The sequence below is a fragment of the Mustela nivalis genome (genome assembly GCF_964662115.1).
Source record: "Mustela nivalis genome assembly, chromosome: 8".
NCBI lineage: Eukaryota > Metazoa > Chordata > Mammalia > Carnivora > Mustelidae > Mustela > Mustela nivalis.
Window position 1 is genome coordinate 19,465,278 of NC_139027.1, and position 14,209 is coordinate 19,479,486.

The following is a 14,209-nucleotide window of genomic DNA, read 5'->3' on the forward strand; positions in this document are numbered from 1 at the left end:
ATTCTTAGTAAGCAGGAAGTCTTGATATGGCCCTATGACCATAGAATGACCCGAGACAACTCCCCACTGTCCCAAAGGAGCATACTTAAGGAAAGATAGTTGCTTTTTGGGTAACTAGTGTGCTTTTACTTTGTTGAGTGCTTTTACTTTGTTGAGACCGGGGTGTCTGCCTGGCTTCTTTGCAAGAACATGTGACTCTTAACCTCAGGGTTGTGAGTTGGAGCCCTATGTTGAGTGTAGAGATTACTGTAAACAAACAAATCAACCTAAAAAAAACCCCAACTTGATACCATAGTTAAATAGTTTAGGAGAAAAAGGGAATTTCAGAAGTCACGTAGTAGGAGGGATAGAGAGAAAAGACCTCGCAATGGAGAAAACTTTTTCTTCTAAGATTTTATTTATTTATCTGACAGAGAGAGAGAGAGAGAGAGAGAGAAATCATGAGCAGGGGAGTGGCAGACAAAGGGAGAGGGAGAAACAGGCACCCTGCTGAAAAGGGAACGTGACATTGATATTGACATCACAGGGCTCAATCCTAGGACCCCAGGATCATGAACCAAGCTGAAGGCAGACGCTTAACCAACTGAGGCACCTAGGTGCCCCTGGAGAAAACTTCTGAAGGAAGAACAGGTCTTGCTGGTCAAATGGGGGAGTCTAATTAAGTTTTGCTTTGTGGTATACGATGTAATAATCCTCTTCTCCATGTTCCCATGAAGTCTTCAGTAAAGTCTCATTAGTCCTAAATACTTTGGAATTGGAATGTATTGGAGGGGTGCAGACAGAGTGCTCAGTCTGGCTGTGATGTAGATGATGTGTAGAGGGAGTGAGGGTGAAAGCCAATCATCTTCCAGTTATATAATCAATTTTAAACTGAAGAGGTGAATTATGTAGTCCAATGGGGTCTTCCAGTCCTAGTATTTTATAATTTGATATATGGAATAGAGTGTTGCCAGGAAATTCCTTTTTCTCTTTGAATCTCTCTTATAATCTTTTTAGGTTTTAGTAACTGACTTTTTAAACTTCTCTTTTTTAAAAAAATATTTTTATTTATTTATTTGACAGAGAGAGAAATCACAAGTAGGCAGAGAGGCAGACAGAGAGAGAGGAGGAAGCAGGCTCCCCACTAAGCAGAGAGCCCGCTGCGGGGCTCGGGGCTCGATCCCAGGACCCTGAGATCATGACCTGAGCCAAAGGCAGAGAGTTAACCCATTGAGCCTCCCAGGCGCCCCTAAACTTCTTTTTAAAAATTAAAAAAATTAATTACAATAGAGTTGACATATAATGTATAGTTTCATGTGTGCAACATAGTGACTTGACAATTATGTACATTATGATGTACTCACCATGATAAGTGTACTTAGCACCTGTCACCATAATTATTACAATATTACTGACTATATTTCCTATTCTATGCTTTTTATCCCCATGAGTTATTTATAACTGGAGTATGTATCTCTCTCTCTCTCTTTTCTTCCCCCCCCCTTTTTAATATAACCATTACATCCAATGGGGGGCTTGAACTCATGACCCCAAGATCAAGAATTGCATGCTCTCTGACTGAGTGAGCCAGGTACCCCAGGAAGTATGTACCTCTTAATCCCCTTCACCTTTTTTGCCTATCTCCCCACCCAGCCTCTGGGAAATTCTGATGCAGTAGATTAGGATGGGGCTTGGCAATTCCCATTAACAAATATTTCCCCAGATGATAGTGATGTACACCAAACTTTGGGCATCATTGTATACATACTTACCGTATTCTGTGGCCAAATGTTTAATTGCCCAGGGAGAATCACCCTTCTCCCAGTCCCTACCATGCAACATTGCTGACAGAAGCAACTAAGGTATATTCCGAGAATGTTAATTCACATTAATATTTTTTTAGTAAAACATGCTTACAAAAATAATGTTGTATTGGTGGGGGAAAATACAACAAATGGTTCTGGGACAATAGGATATCCACATGCCCAAAAAAAAAAAAAAAAAAAAAAAGAAAAAGAAAAGAATTTGGACCCCACTCACTCCATATTAAAAAAAAACAAAACAAAACTCAAAAGTGAATCATGTACCTAAATTTGGGAGCTAAGACTATAAAATTATTTTTTTTTAATATTTTATTTATTTATTTGACAGAGAGAGAGAATACAAGCAGTTAGAGCAGCAGACAGAGGGAGAGGGACAAGCAGGCTCTCCATGGAGCAAAGAGCCTAATGCGGGGCTCAATCCCAGGACCCCAGGATCATGACCCGAGCTGAAGACAGCCGCTCCACCAACTAAGCCATCCGGGCACCCCTAAAATGATAAAATTCTTAAAAGGGAATATATGAGTAAATCTTTCTATCTTTTTTAAAGATTATATTTATTATTTGAGAGAAGGAGAATGAGAGAGAGAGAGAGCGTGCGCCAGCAGAGGGAGAAGGAGAATCAGTATCTCTGTCAAGCATGGAGCCAGACATGGACATGGGGCTTGATCCCGGGGCTCTGGGACCATAACCCAAGCCGAAGGCAGATGCTTAACCCACTGAGCCACCCAAGGGTCTTACAAGTAAATCTTCTTGACTTTGTATTAGGCAATGGTTTTTAAGACATCGGGGTGCCTGGAAGTCCTAGTCAGAAGAGTGTGTGATTCTGATCTTGGGGTTGTTAGTTTAAGCTACCCACATGGCTTGTGGATTACTTTAGAGATTACTTTAGAAGAAGAAGAAGAAGAAGAAGAAGAAGAAGAAGAAGAAGAAGAAGAAGAGGAAGAAGAAGAAGAAGAAGAAGAAGAAGAAGAAGAAGAAGAAGAAGGAGGAGGAGGAGGAGGAGGAGGAGGAGGAGGAGGAGGAGGAGGAGGAGGAGGAGGAGGAGGAGGAGGAGGAGGAGGAGGAAGGGGAAGGGAAAGGGAGGAGAAAGACAAGGATATAACAAAAGTAGGAGTGAGAGAAAAAACAAAAGATAAATTAGACTGTCAAAATTTAAAGCTTTTGGACTTTAGGAGACACTGTCAGGCAAGTGAGAAGAAAAGCCACAGAAGGGGAGAAAGTATTTGCAGATCATATATCTGATAAGAGACTTGTATCCAGAACATAAGTAACCTCGGCAAATTAAAAAGACAACCTGAAGTGCCTGGGTGGCTCAGTGGGTTAAGCCTCTGCCTTTGGCTCAGGTCATGATCTCAGGGTCCTAGGGTCGAGCCCTGCATCAGGCTCTCTGCTTGGCGGGGAGCCTGCTTTCCCCTCTGTCTCTCTGCCTGCTGCTCTAACTGCTTGTGATCTCTCTCTCTGTAAAATAAATAAATAAATTTTAAAAATTAAAGAAAATAAAGACAACCCAAGGGTGGGATACCTGGGTAGCTCAGTCAGTTAAGTGTCTGCCTTCAGTTCAGGTCACAATCCCAGGGTCCTGGGATTGAGCCCCGTATCGGGCTCCTTGCTCAGTGGGGAGACTGCTTCTCTCTCTTGCTCTCCCCCTCTGCTCCCCTGCATGTGCTCTCTCACTCTCTCTGTCAAATAAATAAATAAAATTCTTAAAAAAAAAAAAAAAAGATAACCCAAGGGTTCCTGGAGGGTCCAGTGGGTTCAGCATGTGACTCTTGATCTCAAAGTCCTGAGTTCAAGCCCCATGTTAGGTGTATAGCTTACATAAAATGAATTGAAATGAAATGAAATGAAATAGACAACCCAATTCTAAACTGGGCAAACGATTTGAATATGCATTTTTCCAGAGAAGCTATAGGAATGGCCAATAAGCACGTGAAAAGATGCTCAACATTTTTTGTCATTAGGGAAATGCAAATCAAAACTACAATGAGATACCATTTCACCCCCTACTAGGATAGCTAAAAAAAAAAAAAAAAAAAAAGACAATAGTATGTATTGTTGAGGATGTAGAGTAACTAGAAGTCTTAGACATTGCTAGTAGGAATTTAATATGGTTCATTCAGCTACTCTGAAAAAATACTTTAGCAATTCCTCAAAAAGTTAAACATGAAGTTACTATATGGTTCAGCAATTCCATTCCTGGCTGTGTACCCAAGAGAACTGAAACATACATCCACGCAAAAACTTGTACATAAATGTTCATAGCAGCATAATTCATAATAACCCCAAAGTAGAAACAACACAAATGTATCATCATTGGTGAATGTATAAGCAAAACATGATATATCCATAGCATGAAATATTATTTATCCATAAAAGGAATAAAGCACTGGTTCATGCTTCGACATGCATGAAGCTTGAAAACATTATGCTAAGTGAAAGAGGTCAGTCACAAAAGGTCACATACTGTATGATTTCATTTATGTTAAATGTCTAGAATAGGCACGTTTGTAGAGACAGAAAATAGGTGAGTGATCAGTAGGGGTTGAAGGAATGTTGGGAGGTGGGTGTTGGAGACTCATTGCTAATGGATACAGTTTCTTTTGGGAGTGATGAAAATATTCTAAAATATAATTTTAGAAGTTGCACAACTCTGTGACTATACTAGAAATCATTGGATTGTATACTTTAATAGGTGGGTTTTATGGTATGTGAATTATTTCTCAGTAAAGTTGTTATAAAAATAATGTTGCATACACAATCTGATCATACAAAAATTCTACATAAAGCACAACCTTTTAGGGGCACCTGAGTGGCTTAGTCAGTTGAGCATCTGACTCTTGATCTCAGTTCAGGTCTTTTTTTTTTTTTTTAAAGATTTTATTTATTTGGGGCGCCTGGGTGGCTCAGTGGTTTGGGCTGCTGCCTTTGGCTCGGGTCATGATCTCAGGGTCCTGGGATCGAGCCCCGCATCGGGCTCCCTGTTCCGCAGGAAGCCTGCTTCCCTCTCTCTCTCTCTCTGCCTGCCTCTCTGCCTACTTGTGATCTCCGTCTTTCAAATAAATAAATAAAATTAAAAAAAAAAAGATTTTATTTATTTATTTGACAGAGAGAGAGGGATCACAAGAAGACAGAGAGGCAGGCAGAGAGAGAAAGGGGGAAGCAGGCTTCCCGCAGAGCAGAGAGCCCTGTGCAGTGGCTCAATCCCAGGACCCTGAGATCATGACCTGAGCCAAAGGCAGAGGCTTAACCCACTGAGCCACCCAAGCACCCCTCAGCTCAGGTCTTGATCTCAGGGTTATGAGTTCAAGCTCTGTGTTGGGCTCCATGCTAGGTGTGGAGCCTATTAAAAATAAAATTAAGAACTTTAAAACACAACATTTTAGATGATATATTCTATTGCTCAACCAATGACACTCATACTGTATTAGTCAGGACTTCTTTTGCAAGCAACAGAAATCCAGCTTAAACCAGTTTATAAAAAGAATACAGTGTACTGGCTCACATAACTAAAAATTACAGGGGTTGGTTGGCTTTAGGCAAAGCTAAGTCTAGAGGCTCAAATGATGTCATCCAAGAACCCCTTTCTTTCCATCTCTGTGTTGGTTTCATTCTCAGGCAGACTCTCCCCAAGTGGTGTCAAATGGCCACCAATTTCTACAGAATTACAACCTTCCAAGTTAGCAAGTTTTGCCTTTCCAACTAAAATTCAGAATTAGATTTTGACTGTCACGGCCTGAGTCACTTGTGTGGCCATGGAGTGTGATTGGCCCAGTTTTCTGGTAGGGGACAAACTATAGTGAGTTATTGCTGATACTATATATTTTTAAATTGGGTTATTTAAATTAAATGACCTTTGGGTATTTGGAGAAAAAGAAGATGATTCCTTGGAACCAACATTAATTGACATGGACAAGTGGATCAAAACTCTTAATTTAAGAAAATAATGCTCGGAATTTTGCATTTTGGTGATCAGAAACAGCTGGCCTGTGTGGGAATCCATGGGAAGGTAGGTGTAAATGTCCAGAAGGAAGACAGGAGAGCAGTGCTTGATCTTGGGCCTGAAACCTTTGCTATTGGTCCAACTTGAGCAGGAAAGGCAAGGGGAAGGCAATCTCAGGGCTGGGTGAAGGAAACCAGTGTGTGCTGTGTACCTACTAAGTGCTTTACACACACTACTTTGTTTGACCTTTATAACGAAACTGCAAGGTAGGTATTGTATTCCTGTTTTACTGCTGACAAAAACTGAGGCTCAGAGAGGTGAGCCATTATCCTAGGGTCACACATGCCTAAGTGGCAGGGCCAGGATTCAGAGCAGGCTGGCCTGGAGGTCTGAGGTATGGAGCTGACATCAGGGAGAAGGCTAACTCTGGTGACTTAGTGGGGTTGGTGTCCGCATTGTCCAGTCGCCCAGTGCCAGGCATAATGAGCAACGCCACCAATGGAGTGTGTCCTGTGAGCATTTACCATGGCTTTATATCTTGACCAAGAAAAGGGAGTGATGAGAGGACCCACTGAAGTTTCTGCACAGAAACACAGATCAAAAACTACAGTCTCCGTATTTCCCCAGAGCCAGTTTCTTCTGGGCTTGAGCCTAGGGGTGGAATCCTCCTCTACAGGAGAGAATCAGTGTCTTTATTTATTTATTGTTTTTGCCTTTCTCCTGAAGCTAATCCTAGAATCACTCCGAGGAGGAAGACTTCCTTTGCAGATGCTGGCTCTGGGTTCATTTTTTTCTGTCCAAGGACAAATTCCAGGGCCCTGTCCTTGTCCCCAACATCTGGGAGGTGGTCTTTTGGCTCACTTGGGGGGAATTCAAGTTTCAGGCATGAGTTTGCTGCTTTGGATGACAAGAGAGGTGCAAAAGGTGGGAACCCCAGGAGAGAGGAAGGGAGGAAGAAGCCACCCAGTGAGGAGGATCCTGGGACAGGGCAGGGCTGGCTGGCTCAACCGGTTCAGGAAAGGGCAAGTCAGATCTGGCTCAGCAGTGGCGGGCTGGGCTGGGGGAGTGGCGCTGACTCAGGGCCTGGCAAGTCAGGTGACAGTCCAAGGACAGCTGTTGCCTGGGTGTTTTTAGAAAACTTTGGCTGCCAAAGACTCATGGGCTGCTTCTGCATCTCCTCAGAAACAGGCAGAGGAAATGAGGACATCTTCTTCATAATAAACTCCAGGCATGGGGAATTAATATCTGGCCGTACTCTGTTGATCCTTGCCAAAATTTGCCTGGAAGACAGGGCAGATATTAGCCAAGAGGCCTCTGAATCCCCTTTGAATCTTCTGAAAATCACTAAGCTTTTCATCTTAGATCTTTTTAGGTACTTGTCAAGAATCCAGTGCAGAGGTTAAGAGAGCAGGTGTTGAAGTCTGGAGGGTCTGGAATCAAAACCCAACTTTCTCACTTATTATTTTATAACTTCGATCAAGTTTCTTAACTTAAAACAACATATATTAAAATTTCCAATATAGAGAAATTAGACATAATACTATGACGAATTCCTGTATATCTGTTATCCAGCTTCAACAATTACCAACCCGTGGCCAATCTTGTTTCATCTCTCCTTGCTTCATCTCCCCTCCCTCCAGTTATTTTGAAGGAGATCCCAGGCATCATCTATTACATCCCTCTTCTTCAGACTTTTTTTTTTTCTAAGTAAGCTCTACACTCAACGTGGGTCTCGAACTTAAGACCCTATGATCGAGAGTCTCACATTTCACCCAATGAGTCAGACAGGTGCCCCAACTTCTTCAAATTCTTGTTTTCTCTTCTGAAAATGGGCATTATAATAGTCCCTATTTTAACGTATTAATGTGAGAACATGCCTGTAAAGGGCCAGCATGGTGCAGGAACTGAATAAATGACAACTTGTATTTTTAAACCAAATAATAAAAACAGGAAAACTCTTGCTACCCTCCCATCTCTCTGCCTGCGCCCCTCTTTCTTCCTAGAGGCCCCTCCTTGTAGCATCCAAGGACTCTGTCCCCTGTCAGCACTAGGTCCAGTGCTGACATTGCAACAGGGTTAGGATGACCGCCCAGCTGTCCAGGCCTCAGGATGGGCTGGGAGTGCTGGAGGCCTGAGTCCTGGGGAGAGGGTTTAGAGGGAGTCCATGGAGTCCTGGGAAAGATACAGCTACAGCAGCCGTATGAGGGAGACTGGCAGAGGGGGCCAAGTGTGAGCAGAGGTACGGCAGGTCCACGCAGCAAGGTCAGCAGAAAATGAGAACGGCAAAGTGAACGTGGTGGGAACGTCAGGCGTAATGGGAGTCACTGTAGGAATTCTACCAGAAGTAAGTGTGATAGTCAGGGATCTCGGTGGCAACACAAACTGATTTTGGCAAAAAGAAGCAGAAAATAATGTTTATTGAGAGGTTATTGGGATGCTCTCAGAATTACTGAGGCTGGAGAAGCAGATGAGGAATTTCGGCACAAGCAGGCCGCATGTGCAGAGGTTGCGTGAGGCCCTCGCCACCCCACGCACACCACAGACATGCAGCCTGCCGCGCCAGGGGGGCAGCACTGGGCCTGGGATGCCATCCAGCTCTGGGGCTCACAGGTGCCCTGGGAACCACGTACTGCTGCTGTACCCCACTGCCTCCTCGGGACGTGCCCCACGGTGCCTGCTGCTCTGTGTGGTCAGCGCCTGTACTGAAGCTTTAGGCTGGTGCTTCGGGCTGGTAGAGCCCGGCTCACGTGGCCACAGCCTGGATGTGTGTTTGGAGGAGGAGGGCAGGTGCCGGGGAAGGGAAATACAGTGGGAGGAGGGCTGTGCATCCTGGCAGCTTGCAACGGAGCATTTGCTTGTCAAAGGAAGGGGATTCAACCTGGCAACCCATCTGCTCCACAAGGAAGGGAGTGTGCTATGGGTGAGGGCTGGGGGACGGCCGTGGTGTGAATCCACGTAGGACTTCCACGGGGCTGGCATGGACACCATGGCCTGGAGCAGGGAAAAAGGTAGTGGAATGCTGGATGTACAAGCTACGTGGCAAAGGCTGGTGTCCTCTCCGAGTAGTTTGGACAGTCGGCATGGCTGCCCTCAGATAACATCTCAGCAGTGTCTGACTCAACTGGTTTGTAGCGTGGAGGCTTCTTACCCCATGCTTCCGCCCTCTTTTGGGCTCCAGGAAAGAGGTGGGACGGCCTGCAAGTAACTGGGCGCTTAGTCCAAAGTGCTGGAAGCAGGACTGGGTGAGGGCTGACAGGTGACAGCTGAGCGCTGAGCTCCTGGCTTCACGAACGGACACTTCTAGGACGTCTGCGTTTCTGTAATCAATCAATGTGATCAAATAAATCTGTCCCAAATTTTAAAATTTGCACAACTATTGTTATGTTATGTGGTAATTAGGCATAAAAAAACACCCAGAATCTATTCTTTTTTTCAAGCCAAACTAAATACTTAGGTTTTTTTTTCCCTCCCTTTGCTATCACTCATATCTACGAGGAGTATCAGTACTGATTTCCTCTATCTTCAGGTACGATTTTTTTTGAGATTTTATTTATTTTTTTGAGAGAGAGAGAGAGACAGAGAGTGCAAGCATGTGAGCACAAGCAGGGGGAAGGGCAGAGCGCAGAGCACATTCCCCGCTGAGCAGGGAGCCGGATGTAGGGCTCTATCTAAGGACCGCAGGATCATGACCTGAGCCGAAGGCAGGTGCTTAACTGACTGAGCCACCCAGGCAATCCTATCTCCAGGTACAAATGAATCCCCTCCTCACTTGTTTTGTTTAAAAATTTAGATCTGGTTCTCTACTTCCCTCTTCTTCAGTTTCCCCCTCTCTAAAAATAGGTAAATAAAAATAAAAATTTAGATCTGGGAGGCAGAGTATTGAGTTAACCATCTTCCCCACTTATTTGCCCACTGTCTAATGACATTTTTTAAAAAAGATTTTATTTATTTATTTGACAGATCACAAGTAGGCAGAGAAGCAGGCAGAGAGAGAGAGGGAAGCAGGTTCCCCATGGAGCGGAGAGCCTGATGCCGGGCTCGATCCCCGGATCCTGGGATCATGACCTGAGCTGAAGGCAGAGGCATTAACTCACTGAGCCACCCAGGTGCCCCGACTAATGACAATTTTAATCTGTGCATGGTCCTTCTCATTTTATTTTATTTCATATTTTTCCCTTCTTCCCCCTCATTGCTCATTCTTCCCGCAGGTTCCCACTGTAATGTGGTAATGATATACATTATTAAATATGTGCGAAACCTCATGCAATATAATTTTGTATGTTTTTAATTTATAGGAATGGTTTTGTACTAGAAATCATTTTGTTTCCTTTGTTCCAGTTGCTGAACATGCAGCTTGTTACTAGCTTAATATTGCTACACAGTATTCTATAGTGTGTGGGATAGGCCATGGACAGACCTGCTATTGGCCCAATAGTACAATGAAGAATTTTCTTACATGGTAGATGATAGGCCTTTGAATGCTGGCCTAGCCTCTCACCAAGCCTAATCCTGTAAAAACTTAGTCCGCACTCTGAACTCATGAGAACCCTCCTTCTCCTAAATGGTCTGCATTGATCATCAGAATTTGGGCATGTGTATGCGAGGACCTTGGAAGGCCTATGTTCTTTGCTTTACTTGGTTGTTAGTGATAAACAACACTTGATTGTTAGTGGTAACAAGGTAGCCTTTGGTCTGAATTGTCATGTTAGTCAATTTTATTTCTTTCTTATTTTTAAGATTTTATTTATTTAGAGAGTGTGTGAGCACGGGCAGGAGCAGAGGGAAGGTATAAGCAGATCTGTGCTGAGCACGGAGCCCAATGAGGGGCTCGATTCCATGACACTGAGATCATGACCTGAGTCAAAATGAAGTGTCAGATGCTTAACTGATTGAGCCACTCAGCACCCTAATATTAGCCAATTAAAAAAATTATGTATTTATTTGAGAGAGAGCATGAAAGAGAGAGCATAAGCTGGGGGAGGGGCAGAGAGCGAGAGAGAGGAGCAGACTCTCCGCTGAGCAGGGAGCCCGATAGTGGGGCTCGATCCCAGAACCCTGGGATCATGACCTGAGCTGAAGGTGGACACTTAACCAACTGAGCTACCCAGGTGCCCAGTATTAGCCGATTTTCAACCCCAAGCCAACCCTCTATGGTCTGAACTAACTCAATATGCATCCTTAACATTTTATTTACTCATTCCACTAGTAACAGATGCTTAGATTGATTCCATCTAGCTGCCACAAATAAGGAACCTTCGTGAGGATTTCTCATGGACACACCCTGCATGGTACTATTTTGTCATAGGCATGTACATGGTTTATTATACATTGCCTCATTGCTTTCCAGAACAGCTGGACCGGACTGCACTCCTACCAGGTATGGATGAGAATTCATGTCCCTCCATATCCTCACCAACACTTGGTATTATCCATCTTTTTAATTTTTGTCATCCTGATGGGCAGAAAATACTATCTTGTTTGAATTTCTCTGATTAAAAGTGAATTTGAACATTTCTTCATGCATTTTTTTTTTAAGATTTTATTTATTTATTTGACAGACAGAGATCACAAGTAGGCAGAGAGGCAGGCAGAGAGAGAGGAAGGGGAGCAGACTCCCTGCTGAGCAGGGAGCCCGATGCAGGGCTCAATCCCAGGACCCTGAGAATCATGACCTGAGCTGAAGGCAGAGGCTTTAACCCACTGAGCCACCCAGGTGCCCCATTCATGCATTCTTCTTATACTCCTGTGACTTACCATTTCTTTCCTTCATTTATTTAAAATTTGCATACATAAGAGGTAATTTTTATGTAATTTACTGAATAGGTTTGGTAATTTAAAGAATGGTTATAATGCAAGGTTCATCTGGAAGGGGGTTTCTTCTCAATCAAGTACCAAATCACCTCAGTCTTCGGGAGCATCTCAGATGGTCCTGATTTCTTTTCTTTTTTTTTTTTTTTTAAGATTTTATTTATTTATTTGATAGAGATCACAAGTAGGCAGAGAGGCAGGCAGAGAGAGAGAGGAGGAAGGAGGCTCCCCGCTAAGCAGAGAGCCCAATGCTGGGCTTGATCACAGGACTCTGCCAAAGGCAGAGGCTTTAACCCACTGAGCCACCCAGGCACCCCTAGATGGTCCTGATTTCTATAACCTGCCAGTGGTAGCCTGATCTGGGCATTTCCATAGGGTTAGATCCTCAACTCAAATAGTGTTCTGTTATGGGTGCCACATTCCATTGGAGGGACGTATGCAAACCAAAATGGTAGCACTGATAGTTATCTGAGAGTCATCTTACTGAAGAGAGTTAGTTTGGAACAGCTTCAAGGAAAGTACCAATGCTATATCTTCAAAGAGCTGAAGAGCCGTCTCATGAATGTGAGGAAAAGTTCATTCTGTGTTGCTCCAGGGCACAGAACTAAACAAATGGATGATGTTTCAGGAAAGCACACTTAGATTCAGTACATGGAACCCCTTTCTGTTAGAAATACCCAGCGCTGGAGTCAGTCCTTTTGGCATCAGCAAATTCACTGGAAGTATTCAGAGACTGGGCAGGTGGTTGGTTCTTTAGGGCATTGCTGCATGGAGCAGGAAATTAGTTTAGATGCCTTCCAAGATTTCCTCTAATGCAGATGTGATTCAGTCTCATTTATATGTATTGAGCTCATACTGCATGCAAGACGCTGGTCTAGGTATTCTAGGAGTTACAACAGTTGTTCCTTAGATAGTATACATCTTTCAGGGGGAGAGTATCATGTTTAAGGGAATGCTAGTCCCACCGCAGGTTCTTTACATGGATTATTTTAATCTTCACAATTGCTTGGTTTGGCAGCTGATAACCCCATTTTCCAGGTGAAGAAACTAAAGTTTAGGATGACTAGTAATTGTCTAAGATGACCCAGCTAAATGAGATGGAACAGGAATTCAATATCAGATCTCTGTATCTCCATTGTATCATGCCATGAATCTATGAATTTGTAAGTCACAAGTGTAGCTTCAAATGTCTTGGCTTGGAAAAGGGTTAAAACATTCCTGCACTCTGGCTCTGCCACTCAAAAGTGCCTTGTCTCTCTAAATGTTCTCTTCTGATTTTTCGTGCTTCTGTGAGTTTTCCAACCATCTCATGCAGGCCAAGTTACCATACCCAGTGCTCTCCCTTCCTGTCTCTGGGTTTATCTAAAGCCTTCTTTGCTCTTCAGAGCTTTGACTTTTGGTGCTGTAAAAATTCTAGTTCCTGTGATGGACCAAGTGTGCATTATAGCCCTGTTTTGCACTGATACCCACAGGGGGTTATGCTGCACATCTTCATGTTAAAAGAGAACCACTATGTTTGTTTATTTCTTGCTGCTCTCATTTTCTAAGTAGTGTTAATTGAGCAGTTACTACTTTTTTTTTTTTTTTAAGATTTTTATTCATTTATTTGACAGACAGAAATCACAAGTAGGCAGAGAGAGAGATTGGAGGAACCAGGCTCCCCCTGAGCAGAGAGCCCGATATGGGCCTCGATCCCAGGACTCTGGGATCATGACCTGAGCCGAAGGCAGAGGCTTTAACCCACTGAACCACCCAGGCACCCCACTGAGCAGTTACTACTTTAATACCTAGTTGAATAGCCAATTATTTGAAAATCATCATTTGCCTTGGATTTTTTTTTGTTTTTCTTTAAATATTTAAAAAAGGTTAACTTACATATTTACATTTTTATATGTAAATATACAACCCCTAGGCTGGTTAGGGTTCCCACTCGATTCATAATCACATTGGAGTGGCATAAAGTTGCAAAGATGGATTTAGGGGAAGTTCCTTCCCATCTAGGATGTCCCCATGGATTAACAGAACTCATTTTATGTCTCAAAATATGTGATTTGTTAAGATTTATTTTCCTCTAGGTTTACTTTTTTCTTCAAGGCAATGATCCTTAAATGAAAAAAGTTTTCTCAGTTCTTAAGGTGGTAATAACATCGCTGAGGCTTAACTGAGGGCGGAACACTGCATCATTTAATCCTCACACAACCGTATGGTAGTTTCTGTCTTATTTTCACTTTACACATGAGACAACAGGTTTAAAGATGATAAATAACTTACCCAAGGTCTTTTTAAAATTTTAAAAAAGATTTTATTTTATTTATTTATTTGATAGAGACAGGCACAGTGAGAGAGGGAACAGAAGCAGGGGGAGTGGGAGAGGGAGAAGCAGGCTTCCCGCCAAGCAGGGAACCTGATGCGGAGCTCCATCCCAGGACCCTGGGATCATGACCTGAGCTAAAGGCAGCCGCTTAAGGACTTAGCCATCCAGGTGCCCCACAAGGTCTCTTTTTAACAAAGGGACAGATATAGAACCTTTGATTTACCAACTCAGGGTCTATTTTTAATTTTTATTTACTTCTTTCTTAAAGATTTTTATTTATTTGACAGAGAGAGGCAGTGAGAGAGGGAACACAAGCAGGGGGAATAGGAAAGGGAGAAGCAGGCT